At 48.0% G+C, this 18,806-nt stretch overlaps 1 pseudogene; it reads right to left on the minus strand.

Annotated features, from left to right (window-relative positions):
- Nucleotides 1-729: 729 nt before the first annotated feature.
- Nucleotides 730-18,806, minus strand: part of LOC115326975 — a 67,891-nt pseudogene continuing 49,814 nt past the window's right edge.

Below are 18,806 nucleotides of genomic sequence, written 5' to 3' on the forward strand. Positions count from 1 at the left end.
TAGTGAGGTTTGCAAAAGAATCCCCTTCGGAAACGAGCTGCCAAACAGTTGTTCCTGTTGTTAGCGATATCGGTGAAGGCAATTACCTGGGAGCTCCATGGCTGCCTCATGAATACCTCTTCAACACACCCTTCTTCCGGCGACAGAGTGCCAGGGGGTTCAGCTCCCAAAGATAATCCCGAAAGAGGAGGGATATCAAATTTAGTATCAACGGGAAACACTTGCGAATACAGGAAACAAAGAAAGCAAGGTAAATAAAAAAAAAAGTCCACTGAATTTCGCGACAACGAAGAAGGCCCTTCATTTATTATGCTCCAACTTACGCACGCACACAGGCGCAGAAACACATACACACCCACACTCAAGTACCGACGCACGCACGCCCACGCGCCCGCACTCACACACACACGCATGCGCGCACGCATGCATCCACAGACACGCCCGAACACGCAATCAAGCAGGAAGAAACTGGCTTGGACGCACAAACACACACACATACATGCACGCAAATACATGCCCACCCAGAAATACACGCCCCCCCCTCCCCCCCACAAACACACACGCACGCACACGCACGCGCGAATGTGCGCACAAATGTTTGAGATTGGCGAGTGCTAGCTAGAACCCTGACAGACCACAGTAATCTCAAGTGTGCGAATAGTTTATTTCGCGTAAAGAAAGTGTGCACGTTGCATGTCTAAGGTTTCATAGTGATTTTTTGATTTGGAGTCACGTGTCATTTTTCGTTGGAACTGTGCTAACTTCCCTCCTTTGTTCCGGCAGGTTGACGCACACTTGCTGAAGACATACCTGTGTAGAAGGCAGAAAACGAGAGGTTTGGCATATTTCACAAACTCAACATCTTTAAACAATATTTACGAAATGAAATGACGAACAAATAAATTTCTTACGTGTCGCCTGGGAAATTTTACAATCAGTTCGTTATTAAGACATATACATGTAATCTAGACGTCCCAGATCAGAAACTTTCCCAAATTAGGCGGGTGCAAGAACACTTTCACAGACTGAGCCCACGGAACTGTGGAAAGGCTAATGGATAATCAGTTTTACCTAAATTTTCAGACATGTTGCAAGGTGTTTTGTATTTCCGCAGTATACACAGTAAATATTTTAACACCCAAAATCGTGTTAAAAGGGTGTTTGTTTTAACCAACACCCTTCCTACACCCTTCCTGCACCCTTTTTACACGATTTTGAGTATTGGTGGGTGTAACAGGGGTGTACAAGAAGGCTTACACCCTACATACACCCCTCTTACACCCCCATCACACCCACAATTTGAAATATGCTCAGAAAATCGTGTTCGAAGGGTGTACGCACTCGTCGCAGCACCCCCCGTTCATAACGTGTAGAAAGGGTGTGATGGACTTATATGATTTCAAGGAGTCGGAGTTAATCACGTCGAAGAAACCCTTGTCTACGAGAGGTACCGCTAAGGACATCGTGACATCGATTGATCGTCATCGCGGTATAGCAGCATGTGCCCCAAATTGAGGAGCAAGCTATGAAATCAGTCGGAAAAAAAAATGTCGCTGCATTAGCAAGCTTGAATTTTTATCTAATATGTGCTTTAAGCGGTGGATTTTATACTTTGTGCAATACCAAGATGTAGCTCAAATTGCTTGGAATTATGTAGCGATGCATCGGTCCGGGTCCCGTCAAAACTTCAGGACACCAACAAGAACGTGCAAGAATGCGCGTCACATTAATCTTACACAAATCCGCTTTCCCCTCTGTTCGGTCAATATCATTGCATCGACGCCGTTTTTCTTCACGCCAGAGGAGAGGCCATTTATTCCTACCGGTTTTTGCCCGAAAACCTGGCGCAAATGGCGATGAGCAGTGCTCTATGCTTCCGTCCTCGGTCTAGTGGTTAACGGACGCCCACACACTTTTCACTCACACGGTGTGAGACGGGCGTAATGTTGATACTGTCGATTATACCCATGATTTAATAACCGTTCATGTTTATTGCTTTGATGAAACGGTTGCTGATGTACCGTGGTACCAACATCGAATATAATTAATCGCCACACAAAGGCGCGCATTATTAGAAAGTGCTAGAGAATGTTTTTTTCAACTCCGATCGAAGTCTTTGTTCGAGAGGAGCCGAAAATTACGTGTCGCGCGTGCATCAGTTTTATCAGTTCAACTTCGATTTAAAAAATCATCTCCGCTCGCAAAAGGTGACCGACGACGTGTAAATATACAGCCCAGGCAACACACCGATATTGGATCTATTCGAAAAGATTGTGCCCACACCATTTTGGTTTAGCCAATATTTAACGGATGGGATGAGTCGCGCCAACGATATCCTGACATAACGTACGCGACGCCGTTTTTAGTTGAATGTTGAGAGTATCCTGCGTGAATCGGCTATGCCGGAGAGGTATTTCTATTTCTTTGCCACCTAAAATACGACGTTAAAAATAAAAAAAAGATTAGCCAAAACGGAATCTGCTTGCTTTTAGCCCGAGAAGTCTTTCTTGGGAAAAAAGCGAGCAAATTCCGCTTTGCTTAATCTTTTTATTCATTTTCTTTTTAACTGCGCTGAAGCTTAGAACAAACAGTGGCGCCTTTTTTGGGGGGGTAGCACAAACTCACCTGACTGAATTAATAAATACACTTCCAAACACATGAAGAAAAAAGGAAAAAGGAAGAAGGAATTGAAACGCATAAACAAGACGACGATCAACGAGTTCTACCCAGAAAGCATAAGCCACTCCACGGCTCCACACTTTTCGAAAGGGAACCACCACTCGAACAACAACTTCAAGGTCCCACATACAAGGCGACCCTCCCTGTGCAGCCCAGGAGGCAGCAGAGGGAGATTAGAAGCTTTGTCCACCCCCCTTTTACCTCTTCTTCTGATAAGCCTCCCCACTTTCTTTTGTGTCCGTGTGGCTGTGAGCGAGTGCGAAGGCCGCTTCTAGCGAATCAGAGGTGTGGAGCGAAACACGTGACCGCTCTCCGTAGGACAAAAACGCTTGGACGAACATTCGTCACGCGACTCGCTCTGACGCGCTGATGGCTTACTGGGGTCATAGCCTTCGCCGTTTGCCAGTTTATGGTGAGTTGTAGGGACCACGTGAATCCGGTTTACAAAAAGCGTCCGTCAGTGTTCTCTTTTTCGTGCAAGCAGGTCCTGACGATTCCATTTCGCGACCGTGGTTTTTCGTCGTGAACGGCCGGAATACATCAATGCCAACTTTTTCATCTATTGGCCCTTTATTTCGCCGGAGTCTATGGAATTATTGTGCTGTGTTTGTTGGACGAGTTTCGACAAAGACCTGCTCATCGGCGGACGCGAGACTTCCGTTGAATGTGATCGACCGCCTTCGTCCTCGACATTGTGTTTGCGGTGTTTCGTGCTGCCCGAATCGGATTGTGCATCTATCACGACAGAGAGCTGCTGATCGGTGACCGCGAGGCTTCCGTTGAATGTGAGCGACCGCCTTCATACCCGGCATTGTGTTTGCGAATCGTTCTGTGCTGCCCGAATCGGATTATGGATCTATCACGGATTACATGAGATCGCTCTCTTATTTGTAAGTACTTTGGAAGCATGCTTAAAAACATGAACTGCCGCTTGCGTCCCAAGTAACTTCCGGTCGTTCCGTCTTTGCAAGCCTGTCGAGTTTTGCTTACGTCACCATTGCTAGAAAGAATAAATGTCGCAAGCAGGGTTCTCCCCAGGAATTTCTGAGAGGTGGACATTACCGGGGGGGGGGGGGGGAGGGGGGGGTTAGAAAGTAACACCCCTTGTTAGGGTGTTAGACATTAATCACACCCTTTGTTAGGGTGTTAGAAATCACACCCATGACTAAGGGTGTTAGAAAAATCACATCTTTATTCTAGGGTGTGAAAAGATCACACCCCTTTTTTAGGGTGTCCGGAAATCACACCCCTTTCCTAAGGTGCTAAGAGTTGCGCCCCTTTCCTAAGGTGTTCTGTTACACGAATAAGGGTGCTCCCCATAGGACAAGCCATTTACACCAATAAGGGTGTTAAAATTTTAAGTGTGTATGACAGATAATTGGGGTGAAACCTTGTGGAAAGGCACACATTAAATTGTACGTTTTTGTAGGATTTTAACGGCACCCACAAGCATAGAGTTAGGACGAATGCACACATTCTGTGGGCAACCGACATCCAAGCAGTCTATATCGCTTCAGTAGTCGTTCAAGTTCAAATGATAATAATTAGAATAACAATATTTCTTCCCATATTGTCTGCAGAAGGCACACCTCAATTTATTTGCATTTGTTAAGCAGCCCTGTATTACATATAATACCACCAGTCAACGTTACTAGAACACTCAGTTGGGAAACTCGCCGTCGAAACCTGGGCCGCTGGCGTTCACCGAGACCTAGCTAAATACGACAACAGCGCCACTCTTTATCATTTGTCTGTACTGTGGTCACCTTGAGCTTTTAGAAAGCATGTTTTTGCGTAAAAACAAACGGAAAAGACTCTTTTTGTATGAAATTTTTTGGAGTTTAGTACAAAATGAAGCGCGCGTGATGTTTTTAGAATCTTTAGTTTGCAAGGTTTTGCGGAACAATTAATATTGTTTTTATACAACCATGCCTCAGCGGTCCTTTCAGGTAGCGCGTCCCGACCTAGGTGCATTTTAACTTCGGTAGTAATTCGCGGCGCGTACGCTAGGGAGGCAGGGGTGGCTCTCCTGTAACCTTTTCCGCTGGATCTGTTTCGGCGCCAAAATGGCCGATTAAAGCCAATATAGAAGTAAAGTGCAGTTCCTCGAGTGGCCGCTATGGGAGAAATCGCGGCGTTGTGTTCGCCATTAGCTCGATTCTGGTGGACAAAGTGGGGCCACTTTTTCAGAGCAGTCTCTACGGCAGTTTACCAACTGAGTGGTTTAGTAACGTTGCCACCAGTTCACAGAATGACCTTGCAAGTGAAACTGGCGCACTTCATACGAAAATACCCTGCTTTTTTCAGGGCATACATCTCAATGAACAAAAATACAATAAATAAGTAAGGACAGATTTTATGTAATGGGAATGACTGTATGCGCGTAAGTCTCGTCGTTTTCGCCTTTTGATTGCGGAGGTTCGCAAGCGACATCTATCGTCATGCATCACTCGACTACCGGTCGTTTTTCTTCCTTATTGTTTTTTTTGGGGGGGAGGGGGGGGGGTGGTTTTGTGTGCGTGCCGCAGATAATTAGGCAGATGTGTCGTAGCTTGTAATTTTTATTTGTTTGTGAATGGGGCAAGCTGAACATGAAAAACACACAGAGAAAAATATAGAAAAGAAAACCTAAATCAAGTGTAAAGAATTAAAAAAAAATCTAAGTTAGTGTAAAGAAAAAGAAAACCGCAACCGAGGACTAACAGAAAAGGAAAAAGAGGCATCATTAAATGTTTCTGGTCCTGCGGTGCGAATGTTATATTTTTCTCTGTGAGTTTTTTATGTTCAGCTGGCCCCATTCAGAAGCAATGAACCAACTTGCTCAGCTTAAGCCCATAACAAGGTAATTTTTATATTTCACCAAAAAACAGAAAGGGAGAAGAGAGGTAGAGGGAAAAGCTTCTGTTGCAGATGGACTTGGCCTAGAAGCCCCTTTAAAGTTATGTATTAGACAGGGCATCGTGGAAATTAGAGGGCAAAATGCATATTATGAAGTATCTTGCCCATTAGAACGGCTTAAAACAGTACAAAACACGAAAAAATATAGACGCTATATATATTTCTTTTATCTCACTACTAGATCTTCGTTTTTATTCCAGAACGATATCGCTCTGCACCAAGTGCTCTTGCGTCCTTTTCTTGAATATGATAGGGGAGTTTTGAATGCTGGTATGGTATTCAGATCTATTAAACGAAGAATAAACGTGGTGATTGAATCGTGGCTTGGCTTAGTTGGTTCTTATTTTTGGTGTTTTCTGGGTGTGAAGTTTTTCCCCCATATTCAATATGAGATAAGACTTTTCGGGTTTAGGTGGAGCTTCGCCTTGTATATCGGCAGTAGCAATTAAAATTAATTCGTTTTGACAGCTTTTAATGACGCCTTTTTAAAGAGTGTGTTTGTACGTAGGTAATGCCGGTGCCCCCGAAAGCAGTTAAAACATACGAAGTAATCTTTTCTAAAGACTATTATTTTGTTGTAGGTCACCTTGCTTGTTGTACCTCACACTATTACGCCATATGACGTTCTTCAATCACATAACGAATAATAGAGTAATTTGTTTAAACAAGCTGGGAGGAGTTTATGAATTTCGTATAGGCATCCTATCGCTTTAGATTATTCAAAGCAGAGTTTGTGTATGCGTCGACAAGTTAAAATTTTCAAAACCATATGCCATAAATATTTTCTTATTGACGTGTTCTACAGACACTCCATAAAAGTGAGTAGGAATGGAATATTTTTTTATTGTTATTTGGGCTAAATAGCATGTTTCAAGTGTTCTTTTAGATCTCGCCTTAAAGAATGCGTTAATATTATCTGCGTAAATCTTGAACTTTAGGGAGTCTTGTATGGTTTTTGTTTCGCCGTGTGCATGACCGAAAATGAACGCTTCTCTAGAATTCTAGAAGATAGAGGGCTACTCTTATCCGATTGTAAAAGATAAGGAGGCCAACATGACCTTGCCGAATCAGTCTCGCCCTTGTTCACTCCCGAGCATGCTAGGCCGAATACGCTGCGATGTTCGCTGTTGCTTTTTCAACGATCGTTCTTTTTTTTTTTTGGCTGTGGTATAAGTTTGCTTAATAAAACTTTATTTTAATTTTACGCTTCTCGAGGTTTTTTTTAGACGGACCCGCGGGCTTGACGTCACGGAGCTGCGGCGGCGCTGCGATTGCGCCGGAGCCGTGTGGTGTGGTCAAAAGGGCGCACGTTTTGCATAGGCGTCAATATCATTTCAGTATGCCGCGAAGCTGTGTAGCCGTTTGTTGCACCGAAAGGTAGAGCAAAAGTAGCGGGGTGTGTTTCCCCAAGTTCCCGGCTGACTCTGAAAGGCGCAGAAGGTGAATAATATCGGTGGATCGAAAATAATAGTCGCCTCGTGCGGACGACCGTTCCTGCGACAAACACTTTCTCGAACGCAAGTGTGGCTTCCATTTCAATCTCTGTCCTGACCCTTGCTTATGTGCACGACAGCCGTCGTCTGATCGAAACCTCCGGGATTTTGTTCCCACGGTGTTCGCGCACAAAGCACCGGCCAAGCGCTCGTCGGAGGCTCGCTACGCCCGTGCTACCCAGCAGAAGGGGATCCCCTACAAAAATATGTACGGACGTCCTATGTCCATACTTTTGCCGTTCTACTACCTCTTTGTCCATCCTTTGGATTCCTGTAGACAGTTCTTAGACCGTCTATGTACGATTGGTTTGCCACAGAATGGACACAGAAACGCTATAGAAATCTTTGCGAAAGAAAAACTTTTCATTCCTTCCTATTACCGTTCTATGGTCCCGGTGAGTCTATGGTCATCCTATTGCCTCTCTATGGTGCGAGCTATATATTGGTGCATTAACAAAGTGATGCCGGGTAGACGTTTTCTTTAAATGTAGCGAGGTGTCCGAGTTAAAGAGTTGTTAATTAAGTTCCGGGTATCAATATGTTACATTCATGTCTAGAGGCATATCCAACCTCAGGGTATACTTATTGTGGAGATGGAAGTGTTTAGTATGTGCCGGAATAATGTTTTTACTTTTTCAGTGGGAGGTACGTATATGTGGGTCGCTGCGGCCCCCGTAGATATTCGCAACTTTCACAACCCATAGGGGGCGCACTGGTGCCTAACAAAATTGCGGTCATCTGGATGATCGTCGTTAAAAAGCGGTATACTAGGCTGGGTCTGCGCGCGACGCGTAAGTAATTGTAGTTTTGCTATATACGCGCAGTATCAGAGACTTACTTTATGTTTTTTTTCACGTCAGGAAAGTGTAGGCAAGCCATTTTATTATGAGGCCAATCATTTAGGAGCTAGGGAGTGCGATTCCCACACCGCGGTACCACCATCACTTAAAGTCGCTTCTCTATGGACCCCGTAGGGACTCCGTGCAGACCCTGTATGGCTTCTCTGCAGACTTCTTAAGGAGCCCGTGTAGACCCTGTATGGCTCCCCTGTGGACCCTGTATGGCTTCCCTGTGAACCCCTTACGTACTCCCTATAGACCTTGTATCGCTTCTTTGCAGACCCCTAAGGACCCTACACTCTTTAAAATGACTTTTACAGAGCACGTTTTTGCGTAAAAACAAATGGGGAAAAGCTCTTTTTGTAGAATCCTTTATCGGAGATCAGTACAAAATGACAAGAGCGTGATGTTTGCATACTTTTAGCTTACAGGGTTTCGCGGCACAATTAATATTTTTTTTTACAGCCATGCCTCACCGGCGACTTCAGGTAGCGCGTCCCAACTTGGGTGCGTCCTAACTTCGGTGGCAATTCGCGGCGTGTCCGCCTGAGAGACGGGGGTTATCATCCCTGAAACCCCTCTTCTACCGTATATGTTTCGGCGCCGAAGTGGCCGATTAAAGCCAAAGCAGAACAGTCACATGCTGTCGAATATCGATAGTCCCAAACCAACACACGCAGTCGTGCAGTTATCCAAGTGGCCGCTGCGGGTGGAATGGTGGCGTTGCGATCGCAATTAGTTTGGTTTTCGAGTACAGATCAGTGCCGCTTTTTCAGAGCAAACTCTTTAGCAGTTTCCCAACTGTCTTGTTCTAGAAACGTTGGTCGGTGCGGACCCCATAGCAGACCCCCTGCAGACTGAGTGGCTTCTCTGCGGACCCTGTAGGGACTCCCGGTAGACCTAGTATGGCTTTTCTGCAGACCCCATGAGGACCCTGTGTAGACCTTGTATGGCTTCCCTGTGGACTCCCTATGGACTCCTTGTAGACTTCGTATGGGTTTTCTGCAGGCACCCTATAGACACTGTAAAGACCCTGTGTAGACACCCTATAGAGTCCCTACGACTCTATATGGCGCCTTGCCATAGAGAGGGTATAGGATGACAACACATCATCCATAGAATAGGACGTCCATAGAACGTCCGTTGGCCAATATTCTATAGGGCAGCCATAGGACGACTTCACGGAGGCAACAGAGGTCGTGGTCTGCCTATAGATGCCTTTTGTTCTCCCTATAGACGCTGGTCTATAGTACGTCCTAGAACTGTCCATACATATTTCTGTAAGGGATCGGCGACAGAACGGCAGTGTTGTAGGCGTTACCGAAAAAAAGTAACGAAATACGTTACTCCCTACTTGCGAATAAAATGAACGCGTTACCTCCCTACGTTACCTAAAAATAAAAGGAACGGATTACCAATAATAAGTAACGAACGTTATTTCTGCGTTACATTTTAAATTATAATTTAACCCTTTTTACTGTTTTGACGATACAGGTATGTATAAACTCATATATCAAGAAACATTATGTTTAAGCAGAAACTGAACATAATTACTTTATCTCTTTTTACGGTTTCACCTAAATACTTACGGAAAAAACGCAGGCTTGACGTCTAAAAACGCGGAGAAAATTGCAGTGTAATTACTTTAAGATTTGGGTAGTAGTAACGAGTAACGTAACTACGTTACTTGAAATAGTAACGTAAGTACGTTACCCGTTACTGTGTCTAAAAAGTCACGAGTAGGTTACTACGTAACTGAAAAGAGTAACGCGTTCCTGGTAACGCCGTTACTTATAACGTGTTACCGCCAAGACTGCAGAACGGAGAAAGCGTTACTGCTTGTTGTGCCTCGTGGTCATGAAAGTAGGAAAAATATCATAGCTTGACTGGAAGACGCTATGTGTATTTATTTAATTAATAAATACACTCCCGCAGACCCACAGTCTGCTGATCCCGCCATCAGTGCGGAAACCGGCTCGAAGTAATCGTAGGCCTCGAGAGACGTGTACGCCCGCACCGTGTCGGCCGTGAAGTGGCTTGGCGAAAGACCTAAACAAATGACGAGGTGAGCCATTGGCGTCGGCGGCAGAAACTTCACGTCGGAACTCCAGCAGGCCTCGTTTGGGCGTACGGATTCCCAAAGGCAACGCCGTCTACGCACAGTTTGTTTCGATACCGCTGCCGTTCAGGCTCGGGTAGTGAGCTCAAATAGTCGGATATAGCAAACGACATACGCTGTCAGAAAATACGACGCAGAAATAAAGCTAAAGGCGTCCGTACAACGTCAACAGCGAGCGCACGCTACACAACGCACAGTGGCGAAAACACAGAGAGCCGGGCCGCTTTTGCACACATTGCTTCCGCGCATGCGCGGCCTTCCAGCCGTGTTGGTAAACAGAGCCGTTCCGCGTGTCGGTCCATAGATGTGCACATCCATATTCTGTCTTCGGGTTGAAAGTGGACGTGACGACGGTGGAGGTTCTACCGGCCAGCGTTGACACTTTATTGGTCTTGACTCAGAAGTCGGGCGAGACGAATATGGTCTTCTCGCGGTCCCGTTAATCGACTTCGATCAGCAAGTAGCCGATATTTAAGTTCATCGACGAGAAGTATTTGGTTTGGAGAAGCCGGTCTAGCGTGTCGTCAATTCAGGGAGTGGATAGGCGTTTTATTCTTCCGTTCCGTTCTTATTCTTTGACTGGCACAACCGGGGAAGCCCACAGACTGCTTGCAGGCTGGATGATGTCGTCGTTGAGCATGCCCTGCTCTTGCTCTTAAACAGCGTCGCTCTCTTGTAAGCAAACTCGGTACGGCGCCTGGTGAACTGACGGCGCGAGAGAGAATGCGTCGTCGTCAGGAGAGTCTGAGTGAGTCTGCAAGACCGCGATCGGCTTCTTATCTAGTTACTGCTCTCGGTATCTGGAATATTCGACCTGGAATGTTCGAGAGTGAGCTAGTGTGAGACTGACTGAGCAAGGTCATGATGGCCTTTTTATCTTTTACACTCGGAGAAAGAGTAAACTCGAATCTTCTAGAAGTACGAAGACGCGCTCCTTCTCCGTCATGCACGCGGGAATGTTATGTTTGCATAAAACCTTTCCCAGTCTAGTGTAGGAACGGAAAACGGCACCAGATTAGTTTTTCTATAAAATAAACTAAGGATAGCGTGTCTTGATAACACTTTCCATCTAAACAAGAATGTCGGAGCTCGTCTCATTAACTTTCGAAGTCTTTCGGACTCATAAAACTTATCAAAGCGTAACAGCAAGCAGGGGCTCACTGTTTTTTTTTTAATCTAAAAACAAGGATCACCTTAATCATTTATTGTTTTCACACACTATACAATAGGCACACAAAAACGAGTTAGTTAATTCTAGAAAATATTTATACAGGGTGTTTCAGAGAACGCAGGCCAAATCGCTCCTGCGAAAACTACTCATCGCAGCGAAAAAAGGCTTGTGGCGTTGTGGTCCTATGCCAGGGGCCCATTTAAGAAAATTATTAAAGTCCGGGATAATTAACTTGTTAATTATTTTTGCCTAGTTAACTTTTTAATACTGTGTTTAAGGGCATGGTTTAAACTAGAAAATTGCTCAGCATCATCGAAAACCACTAAACCAACAAATTGCAGACCGATAGAATGCACGCGAAGCATTTTACGGCCTTCTGAAAAACCGCACAAATTCAACGGGTTTTTAAGTTTCGGTTTGTTATCGGAGCGCATCTCGGCCCCGTCAGCACCGCGCCGCGTGGAGAGATAGTGCAACCAGACTCTGCTGCGTCGCGCGATGACAGCGCAGCAAAAGTTGGTAGCACTATCTCTTCGCGGGGCGCGGTGCCGTCGGGGCGGAGATGCGCTCCGACGGCACCGCGAACGCTAGAAGGCAAGCTTCGCGTGGCCTTCTATCGCTCTGCAATTTGTTGATTTGGTGGTTTTCGATGATGCTGAGCAATTTTCTAATTTAAGCCATGCCCTTAAACACAACATTAAAAAAGTTAATTACGAAAAAATAATTAGCAAGTTGATTATCCGGGACTTTAATAATTTTCTTAAATGGGCCCCTGGCCCAGGACCAAAACGCCACAAGCCTTTTTTTGTTGTGATAAGTAGTTTTTGCAGGAGCGATTTGGCCTGCGTTTTCTAAAACTTGCATATCATAAAAAAAAAAAAAAACACAAACACACACAATTTTATTTCAGCAGGGACAATAAATACGACTGAGTAAAATACAAATCTTGCTTTAGTTAATTACAGTTGAATAATTATTTCCGTATGCTTTGAAGGGGTACGGAAGCAAAAATTTAAATATTCAAATTTGGTTCAAAACTGAGTCAAGCATGACGGATAATAACCGTAAATAATAATCGCAAGTTTGTATTTGGAACGACTGGCTATATATTTCGTTCCAAACGGTGCACTCGCGCAAGCGCTCGAAGAAAAGCGAACGGAGAGCGCGATGCGTCATGCGATATCCGGCGCAAACAAAAACAGAAAGAAAAGATTCCCCGCATTCGTGACGTACCAATGCTGGCGTGGTTACGCGCTTCGCCCTTGGTGGCGTTGTCAGCATTGTGGTGGTGTCAATAGCGTCAGCGCGTTACAACCGAGCCGTTCGAACTACTTGTGGGGTGATCAGCGTGTGGCTGGCCCAAGAAGCACGTAGCTTTTACAACACTGTCAGCTTAGGGCTGAACGGGGTGTGGAAAGTAACTTTTGTTCGAGATTTGAGCGACGGCCTAATTTCATGGGGAGAATGGCTGTTTCCGGTTGCACGAACGAGGGTCCGAGAAAGAGGGGTGGAGGAATGGCAGCGCTGAGGCAGGGCGTAGAAGTGATTATTAGGGACTTTATTGAAGAGCTTAGAGGATTACATGTTAAGAGGGCTAGAGGCGAAGGCGGTCTGTCACACAAAGCGAAATAAGCGGTGGGCACGGCACGAGAACACAGCGAAGAAGGCGAGGGAGAGCTGTCTGGGAATGCGGAGGGGAGACACTTGAGATGGCGGTGGCCAGGGCGTACGGGCGAGAGGGAAAGGCTTGGGAAGCATAGTGTGTGCGGTGAGCTGGTGGTTTGGCGTTGCGGTCTTGCGGTGGGGAGACCGTGGGGCCCATCGAGAACACCGACACGCGGGCTTGACGTCACGGCGCTGCGGCGGCGCTGCGATCGCGCCGGAGCCGAAGGGTGTGGGCAAAAGAGCGCACGTTTCGCATGGGCGTCATAGTATTTCAGCATGCCGCGAAGCTGTGTTGCCGTTAATCTCACCGAAATGTACAAGAAAAGTAGCGGAGTGAGGTTCTACAAGTTCCCGGCAGACTCTGAAAGTCATAGAAGGTGGATAATATCCGTGTATCGAAAATTATGGTCGCCTCGCGCGTTTGTGCGGCAAGAACTTTCTTGGAAGCAAGTCCGGCTTCCATTTCAATCTCCGTCCCGAGGCTTGCTTACAGGGAAACCGTCGTCTGATCGAGACCACCCGGATTTTGTTCCCACGGTGTTCGCGCACAAAGCACCGGCCAAGCGCTTATCGGAGGCTCGCTACGCCCGTGCTACCAAGCAGAAGGGGATCGGCGACAGAACGCCAGTGTTGTAGGCGTCGCCAAAAAAAAAAAAAAAGTAACGAAGTACGTTACTCGTTACTTGCAAATCAAAGGTACGCGTTACTGAGCTACGTTGCCTAAAGATAAAAGGAACGCGTTACCGCTACCGATAAAATGTAAGGCACGTTACTACTGCGTTACTTTTTTTAAGTTATGATTTAACACGTTTTATGATTTTGACGATACAGGTATGCTTAAGCTCATATATCAAGAAATATTATGTTTATGCAGAAACAGAACATATTTACTTTATCTCTTTTTGCGGTTTCACTTAAATACTGACGAGAAAAAACGCAAAGAAAAACATGGCTTGACGCCTCAAACACAGAAAAAACTTGAAGTGTAATTGTAGTAACGAATAACCTAACTATGTTACTTGAAATGGTAACGTAAGTACGTTACCCGTTACTGTGTCGAAAAAGTAACGAGTAGGTTACTACGTTATTGAAAAAAGTAACGCGTTCCTGGTAACGCCGTTACTTGTAACGTGTTACCGCCCAGACTGCAGAACGGACAAAGCGTTCCTGCTTGTCATGCCTTGTGGTCATGAGACTAGGAAAAATAGCATACCTTGACTCGAAGACGCTGTGTGTATTTATTTAATTAATAAATACACTTCCGCAGACCCACGGTCTGCTGATCCCGCCGGCAGTGCGGAAACCGACTCGAAGTAATCGTAGGCCTCGAGATACTTGTATGCCTGCTCCGTGTCGGCCGTGAACTGGCTTGGCGAAAAAACTAAATAAATGACGACATGAGCCATCGACTTCGGTGGCAGTAACTTCACGTCGGAAGTCCAGCAGGCCTTGTTTACGACGTACGGATCCTCGTAGGCAGCGCCGTCCATGCATAGTTTGTTTCGATATGCCGCCGTTCAGGCTCGGGTAGCGAGCTCAAATAGTCGGACAGAGCATGCGACATGCGTTGCCAGGAAATACGACGCACAAATAAAGCTAGAAGCGTCCCTACAACGTCAACAGCGAGCGCACGCCACACAACGCAATGGCGAAAACACGGAGGGCCGAGTCGCTTTTGCCCACATAGCTACCGCGCATGCGCGGCCTTCCGGCCGTGTTGGTAAACAGAGCCGCTGCGCGTGTCGGTCTACGTGGGCTCGCTCACATCCCACCCCTGCCAAAGCTGTCCAAGTCCACTTGGGAGAGCATTAGTCACTCAAAAAGTCTCGAAGCCAGGAAGGAGGCCTTCGAGCACGCTTTGAGCGCGCTAGAGGCGTTTGATCTTCCGCGACTGGGTCAATGGAGTCGGGGCTTGTTAGGTGGGAGTCATTTTGCATATCTTCGGGATGCGCGGGGGAAACCATTTGACTGTCCCGTTTGAGGAGTACGTCTTGGCTGTCGGGCGGAGATTCTCCTGAGGGCTCGAGCAGGGTTTCGTCGACGTACGGGTGATGAAACGGCTTGATGACACGCCGTCGTTGCTGTACGAGACACGCTGTAGAAGATACGTTGTCGGCGTCTTCAGTTCCAGAATCTGGTAGAGCCCTTTAAAACGGGGTGCCATCTTTTCGCAGGTGGTTCCGACAGGCTCTTGATGGCGTAACCAAACAAGCTGTCCGGGATGAAAGTGTTGTTGCTCGCGATGTGCGCGGTCGTACCGCTGACGACGACCATCTCTTGCACTCTCCGCGTTGGCGGAAGCCTGCGACCTAGTCGCGCAGAGGTTCAGGAGACGATCCTCAAGGCTGGTTGTGTTCACAGTGCAATGTCGTTGGCGGGGGAGCTTGGGCGTATAGCCGTAGAGAAGCTCGAAGGGCGAAAACTGCAACGAGGCGTTGAATGCAGTGTTCACTGTGAAGGTAGCCTGCGTAAGCTGCCTTTTCCGTGTTTCCGGCTGAGCACCACAAAGCTTTCTTAGCACTACGACGAGGGTTGCGTTGTTCCTTTCAAAGAGGCCGTTGCTGGCTGCTCTGTAAGCCACTGAATAGTGCAGGGTGACTCCATGATGGGTCATGAAGCGCAGGAACTGCCTGGACTCAAATGCACGTCCGTGGTCAGTCTGGCAGTGGTCAGGGGCGCCATACACATCGAATACTTCGTGGAGGTGGCGTATGACTTCCGATGCCGACGTGGTTGCTACTGCGGCAGGGACGATGTACCGAGTAGCGAAGTCGATAACATTCAGAATGTACTTGGAACTGTCGGCTGAGCACATGGAGACGTGATTCATTGCGATTATGCTGAAAGGCTGTTCGGTGGTTGGCATGGAGCCCATGAGTCCGAGCGATTTCGTTGTAGGCCTGTTGTTCAGCTGGCAGGTGAGGCATGACTCGACGTGTGCGAGACGGTCGCTGACATGCGTGGCCACCAGTAGCGGCACTTGACCTTGGCGAGGGTTCTAGTGAGGTCCATGTGTCCGCTGCCATCATGACAAAGTTCCAAGACGTGTTGACGCATTTTGACCGGCCCTACGATGACGCTGAGGTCAGCGGAAAGGCGGCGGTAGAGGACGTCGTCTAGCATGAGGTACTCGCCGTTAGCATCACCGCTCGAGGTGAGTTGTTTCGCGAATAACGGAGCAGTCACTGTCTTCTCTTTGCATGTCAACAAGCGCAGTGGTAGGTGTGACCGTAGCACAAGAAAGGCGAGATAGCATGTCTGCTACCACGTTCTGACGTCCGGGCCGGTGCTGCACCGTGAGATTAGATTCTGTAAGGTCCGGCTGACGGTTGTAGGGCTGTGCACCTTGCACAAGATCAATGGTATGCTCCACCTTTTCATATGGCCCGAAGTCATGATCACTGGTGGTAAAGGGTGGTGCGTGTCGTTCGAGAATGACTTCAACTTGAGATCTTTCATCGGAGATTAGTTGTGCGCCGATTACCGCCGGCTGGGGCAGAATCGCACTGATTTGTGGTTCTTGGCAAGGCGCTATGTGCATTGCAGTTATTCCTAGCGGTGACCATGCTCGCTGTTCTTATGGGAAGATTGAAAAATTCTGCAGTCCGTCAGGAGCACAGGGCATGCGAGACTTACTCAGGGCGGAGTTCTCGAGTAAGACTGCGTTGGCCATTCGCGGCCAAAGATTTTCCTGGCAGTCGATGATGATGTTGTTGCCTGGGTGGTGAAGCTGCAATGGAAGTGGAGGACGGACGAGCAGCTCCACTTGTGACGCACAGAACCAGTCCTCCCCTAAGATCAATGGCAAGGCGTTTTGGGGTAAAACTGCTGCTTCCAACAGTCCGGATATGGCTCCGACGGAGATGCGAATGCAAACGAAGCCGATCGGGGTCACAGAACTTCCTCCAACCACCACGAGTGGGGGTTTATTCTAAGGGAGCAAGTTCAGATGTCTGACGAGATGTAAAAAAATTATGCTCATCTTCGAGCCGCTGTCGGGAAATGCATCAACCGGGCCCACGCCAGCGACTGTGACGGGGACGATCATGCATGCGAATTTAGAGCCGGGGAGTTCTTCAGGAGCATAGATGCTGAAGGCTTTGGCGTTAGGCTGTGTGCTTGGGGTGACTTGATTTGGGGTTTGTGATTATCGACGCAGGGGGCATTTGTTGGCGAGATGGCCAGGGTTTTGGCAGTTGTAACAAATGGCTGTTGCCAAGTCCTGTCCTGAGCGAAAGGCTGGGGCTCCATTTCTCGCTTCAATGTCCCGGTATCGAGCATTTTGTTGCTCAACTGCATGAAGTGTTGAGATTCGTTGCGGTCGCTGGGGCTGCGGGACTGGCGATGTAGTAGTGCCGGGGCTTACTAGAGGCGCGGGCGCGGCGGCGAAAGGCGGTGATGGGCGTGGTCGAGGCCAGGACAGTTTTGGAGCGGCGGACGCTCTGGGTGCAAGGGGCGTCGTAGGGCTTCGATTGTGATCCAGGGTGCGGTCAAGATCCGTGACGATGGTCATGAAGAGTGACACGGTACTTGGACGCTGCACCGCGATGGCGGTGGCGACTTGCCTATCGTGGAGACCCTGAATCACGTACTCGAGTCGCTGTAGGTTGGTTGGGGTGACGGGACACCTCGCGATGATCTTGAGCTTGGCGAGCGTGTAATTGACGAGGCTCTCACCCTGTGCTTGCTGTCGAGCGGCCACTTGTGTCTGCCACTGAATGAGGGAAAGCTGTTCGCCGAATTGTGCCTGGAAGGCTTCTTTCCATTCGGGCCAGGTCTTGAATTGCTTCCCGGTTGTGACTTTCCCATCGGGGGCTGGTCCTCGGAGTTTCCCCAGCGCGATGGCTAGCAGGGTTGAGGGCTCCCACGAAGCAAGTTGTTGGGTGCGCTCGAGGTCTTTCAGCCATCGGCGAGCGGAAATTCCCCCGTCTCCGCTGAACTTAGGGATCGTAGAAGACAAATCCGGAAGGGTTGTTACGTTCACGGATCTTGCCGGGATCTGGAGGCTCTGTTGTAGGTATGCAGTCAACAACTGCATATTGAGGAGGGGATCGGCTGTAAAGGTAGGCATGGTTGATGCGCCTGGCTGCCCCGCTGAAGTGGAGTCGGACGGAAGAACTCCATGGGCGTTGGCTTCGGGTAGTGACTTTGTTTCGGCGATGTTGTTTAGAAGACGCTGAATAATTTCCTCTTTGTTGCCAGTATTGTCTTATTGGCGTCGACCAAGTTCTTCACGGATGAGATCCGCCGTGAAGCCGGAGAGCTCTGCTGCAGTGGCTTCCTCCCAGTTGATGAGCGGCATGACGGACGGGAGAAGAGGCGAAGAGGCGAACAGGGCGTTGGCTGGTTGAGGCGAGTGGGCGAGTCGGCAAGGTTTCAAGGGCGAGAAAGACTTTTAGAAAGACTCGAAAGCTAGTCTAAAGTTCTTGAAGTCGACTGCGCCATATGTGAGGCATGGCAGGGCTGAGGCAGGGCGTAGAAGTGATAATTAGGGACTTTATTGAAGCGTTTAAAGGATTACATGTTAAGAGGGCTAGAGGCGAAGGCGGTCTGTCACACAAAGCGAAATAAGCGGTGGGAACGGCACGAGAACACAGCGGAGAAGGCGAGGGAGAGCTGTCTGGGAATGCGGAGGGGAGACACTTGAGATGGCGGTGGCGAGAGCGTACGGGCGAGAGGGAAAGGCTTGGGAAGCATGTGTTTGCGGTGAGCTGGTGGTTTGGCGTTGCGGTCTTGCGGTGGGGAGACCGTGGGGCCCATCGAGGCGGGCTCGTGCTATACGACGTGGGCTCGATCACAGGGGAGTCCTTCCTTTCCGTATTCTTGGGCTGTTTAGTTCAATGCGCGATTTGTGAGGTGTGCTAGGAGGAAAGCTAAGAAGGAACATGTTGAAATTCCAAAGGGCGGCGCTGCTCCGAAGGGATCTGCGGCGTCACGACTAC

The sequence above is a fragment of the Ixodes scapularis genome, unplaced genomic scaffold (genome assembly GCF_016920785.2).
Source record: "Ixodes scapularis isolate PalLabHiFi unplaced genomic scaffold, ASM1692078v2 PGA_scaffold2__306_contigs__length_199485367, whole genome shotgun sequence".
NCBI classification, from domain to species: domain Eukaryota; kingdom Metazoa; phylum Arthropoda; class Arachnida; order Ixodida; family Ixodidae; genus Ixodes; species Ixodes scapularis.